At 33.7% G+C, this 4,780-nt stretch overlaps 1 pseudogene; it reads right to left on the bottom strand.

Annotated features, from left to right (window-relative positions):
• Nucleotides 1-1,501: 1,501 nt before the first annotated feature.
• LOC108743625 lies at nucleotides 1,502-1,801 on the bottom strand (annotated as a pseudogene).
• Between the last annotated feature and the right edge of the window lie 2,979 nt (nucleotides 1,802-4,780).

Here is a 4,780-nt window from a genome sequence, read left to right as displayed (position 1 = left end):
GATAGCTTTAAATAAAATGGAAGCGGTACTGACAGATCAGTACTGTATGAAAATAAATAAAAGTAAAACTAATACTGGTATGCAAGGGAAGAGAAAAAGTAGGGAAAGAGCGAATATAAAGATATGAGAAGAAAAATTAAAAGAAGTGGCTGATTTTAGGTATCTAAGAAGTCAGATAAGTCAGGACGAAAGGAGTAGTAGGGATTTAAAGCAGAGGATAGCGCAGGGTCGTGTCGCCTTTAATAAAAAAAACGGTCAATTTAGAAATTCGAAAAATGCGAAAGTTTAGCTCAGGACAGGAAAGAGTGGAGGTACGTGTCCAACCAGTCTTAGGACTGATGACCCTATGATGATGATGAACTACCAAGTGTATGATATATCTAGTATTTATTAGAACGCGAAAAAAACAAAATAACTTTTCTTACAAACGATGTTTCGTTTTCATTTTCTTTTTGACAAATATACTTATTTATTTTTACAGTTAAACGGCTTTAACATACGCGTATTTTACCCCAGTGGTTCTAAAATAATGATGCTATTTTCCTACAAACATCACAAAGCAAACATGGAAAAATTCGATATGCAAACAACAGAATAATGGCTCACTAAGAAATTTCCATTTAGTATGAATTGTCGAAGTATACGTAATGTTCATTTCCGCATTCTTCTTTCCGCATTCACTTTTAAAGAGAAAGAACAGGTTTCTTGAGTTGAAAGTATATTTATAACGGGAAACAAGATGCGATTGTATAATATCCGGAATGCAGTTGCACCAAGTGCACTTTACAAAACAATACACTGATGGGAAAAATCAATCGATGATAACTATCAATTTCATTCCAGGAATGATACTATAATACATGTATTTTCCAACTCAAGACATAATGCTCCTAGTTTATGTATGTATGTATTGCATATTAAAATCTGGAATATTTAATAATTTCTTTTTCTATCAATATGAAATTCAACAATTGCTACAATTGATGCTTTTGTTTGTTGTTTCTTCCTTACCTATCATGTCTTTAAATCTCAACGTAGTTATTAAAACTTTGGCAAATAATTGTTCAGATGTGAAATCAATAAGGACATTTTCGCATGAATGACTAGTAACATTTAATGGATGCATAAGTTAGTGATATAGCTACGTAAGGAGTAGGAGGTCAGGAGACAGAAAATACATAACACAGAAAAAAATCACTTGTTAGTATTTCATCACTTTTGAGAGGTGTATGCTGAAATGACTGAAATGACTAACAAATTAATTAATAATTCCCCCAGTTAAATTGTTTGAAATATAATTTTTTATTTATCTCAACTGTTATTTTTTATTAAAAAGAAATTTAAACATAGCCTAGTTATGAACACTTTGACTTTTTTGTCTCGTATACCATCCTACTTCATCCAACGGTACCTATACCACCAAACAAAGCTATTAAAGTTGCAAATTTTGATTATAAACAACAAATTCGTTCCCTAACATGTAAAAAATTAAGTTACTCACCGCATTCGAATGGGTTTGGTCGGTTTTCAGCTCCTTGTGATTGGAAAATTGAACGTAAACTGCACGTCCGCGTAGTTGGGCCATGCAATTACCAAAATAATTGACCATGGAAGTGGCGGCGTTTTCGTCGGCCATTTCCAAAAAAGCTTGGTTTTTACCCTTTAGCACCAGGACATTCGTTACACGACCGAACGGTATACCGAGTTGGACTATTTCCGGTTCAGTCACATCGTTCGGAATGTTACGGATGTGAATAACTCGCGATGGTTTATTAATGTTCGTGCTAGTTTCGAGTTTAACCTGCAACAAGGATAAATAAAATTACAACCCATAAATAAAACACACCACAATTACAAATTAATAAATAATAAAGTTAAACATCTCTTAACATCAGGTGAACATAATATGGAGGTTTGGTTGGAATATATAACACTCCCTCTATCGGTTGACGCGCTATTTCAAAGTTCTAATTGAACACACCTCGTACATTTAGCCCACCTGCACTTATACTTAATTAAAATGTTAAGTACCTATTCCGATTTTACTTATTCAAACCGAGCGACATGGCCTAGAGGTCTAGACCATTGCTTAGCATTCGGGAGGACGCCGGTTCGATTCCGGGTCCGTCTGCCTTGGTCCAAGTTTTTCTGGTGTTTCCTTGGACCACTTAGGCAAATGCTGAGGCAGTAATATTCCACAGTTAATCTTTCATTCTCTTCTGTCTTCATTTCGTCCGTCTCATCTTTCTCACCCGAACCACTATCCACCCATTCCCACGATTTCTGAAAGCAGGCTGAAGAGGGCCTTCCGCCCTACCTTCCGGCGTAGTCCGGAGGAACTGCCCGCCCACCAGCATTACTGGCTGGTGGGAATGAAACACCCAAAAAGAAAAAGAAGACTTATTCAAATGAAACCAGTAGCGTTAATTTTTTTTAGTACATACTGTGCATAACAAGTTTTTGGAATGTTATCACAAGTTGTCGTAGATCTGCTGTTTTCTACATTCATCCCACTCCCTCTGCTGATCCTGCCATTAATTTTTCCAGTCTTCCATCTGTTCTTTATGCTTAGCATAATGACATTAGGTGTTTTGCTATTTCCTTGTGTTCTTAACAAAGTCTGCACAATTTTTCGCTGCTTTCTAGCTAATATCTGATTTCTTTCCATTCGTTTCCCATTCTAAATCTAGCTACTATTTTTATGTTCTTTATTTTTCCTTTTTTCTTGAAGATATTCTGGAACTTCTTCTTGTCTCCATTGTAAATAATTTGTTTTGCATATCTTGATTTTCTTATTTTTTTCTTCTTCTACCTACCTTATTTTCTTCCTTTTCCACTCTTCAATTATGTTTTCTTCCATCTCTTCTCTTAATCTTAATTCCGTTATATCTTTTCATTTGCATAAAAGCTCCTTATTTTGTTCTTTCCGAAGCTTTCGTATTCATGATTTTTCTGCATTCATTCAAAATCATGTTATTTTTTTCGGATTTAATTCTAAACTTGTTTTACTAAATATGTTTTTTAAGTTTTTAATCATACTTTTTCCATATTTTCCACTAACATTATGTCATTCGCATACGTTAAGTAAATTTCGAACACAATTAGTCAACTCTGATAATACTTAAAAAAATGTTTTTTGGAGTTGCCAAACTATCGGGAGTTTACAGGTTTACACGACTATTATCCGCTGCTGTTAATATGTAATAAAACGTTTTATGATGTAAAAATCAATCAAACATAAACACATCGGCTTAAAATAGTTCTAGATGGGATAGAAATTCTACGAGAACAATTCGGCAGTCGGAATTTTCGAATCGATAATAGAAGGATACGAAAGTAAATTTTTCTTTCGGAACGAGCGAAATAGTTAAGCAGATTGTGGCTGGTGCTAGATAGAGGTCGTGCGCGTTCTCCAGGGACTAGTTTTCGGGATATATCTACCGAAGGGTCAATTTGTTACGGGCAACTTACCTTTGAGCCGTGGTAGCTACCAGGCCACAAATGACCCGTGTAGCTGCGCAAACCACGTCGTGGCAAATTGAAAATGTAAATATTTTAAAGTCGACGGCTTTTCTGCGGTTCGTAGCGCCGGAAAATATAATGACCCGTTTCAGCACGCAGCTTTCATACGGGAAAACTAATAGTTGCTTATATTTGGACAAACATAAACCTTGATCAGGTCTAATCTAATAAAATATAAAGAATATTTTTCACTATCTGTCAATCTCTATCGGCATTTTTGATGTAGTTTATTAGATCGGGGACCCAAAACAGAATACCTGCAGCTATTTGTTACCGTATATAAATTTGAGAGTTAGTATTTTTTGTAGTATTCATTGTGACATTATTTTTATTGCAAAAGCTACAAAAAAAAAGGGAGCACACATTTAGTGCGTATACTAATGAGTAGAAGTTGCATCAAAATTTAATTATAGAATTCAGATACAATTAAAAGGGTCTCGTACTTCGGGTAATTGAAATTGAACATTTTTTATGATACTCCCACACACTGAGGTACGCAAAAATATTTTTTTTTATCATAAATTTTATTTAATCATAAATTTAAGAATGTAAAAGCGTAACAAATAAGTTTAATATCTAGTTTTTCAAAGTATTATTTTGTATAATTCGAATGCCTGTTTATTAAGTTGCTTTATTTTAAAACAAACTTCCTTCGGTTACTTCGACGAGATATTTCTTACTAGAACCGACAGTGATTGAAAAGATTCAATTGTATTTTTCCTTGTGGTTTAAAATTTGATTGTTTTCGTAAAGGTAACTTTCTCTTCAAACATTTTAGTACATATAAAATAATGATTACATATTCTGAGTTGCAATAAATGTAGAACGTGGCTGATGATGAAATGGAAAAAGGGGAGAGAATAAGAGCCAATAATAAATAACACGGCGAAAAAATCCTGCTGCCAACGACTGATTTTTATTTCTTTCTCAGTAGGTAAATTTGAATAATTTGGCAATTTTTCCCACTTCATCAGGGAAATGGGCACTGTCAACCTAAGAGGTTTATAAATATAAAGCGATGTCTTTCGCGAATATGAAAATAATCGTCTTAAAAATTAAGCTAAAGGATTAAACTAATGAAACAAGTCTAATCGATGACATAAAACCTTTTATCATTGATATAGAAAACATTCTTATTTGGGCTTTTATCCTTCCTTATCTAATTTTATTATGAATCCTATTATTTACTTCTATATATATGTACACACAAATAAAATGATGCTTTTGTATGATTTTAAGACATAAACGACCTATATTT

This window comes from Agrilus planipennis, unplaced genomic scaffold (assembly GCF_000699045.2).
Source record: "Agrilus planipennis isolate EAB-ADULT unplaced genomic scaffold, Apla_2.0 scaffold606, whole genome shotgun sequence".
In the NCBI taxonomy this organism is placed as follows: domain Eukaryota; kingdom Metazoa; phylum Arthropoda; class Insecta; order Coleoptera; family Buprestidae; genus Agrilus; species Agrilus planipennis.
This window is presented reverse-complemented; position numbering and strand designations above follow the sequence as displayed.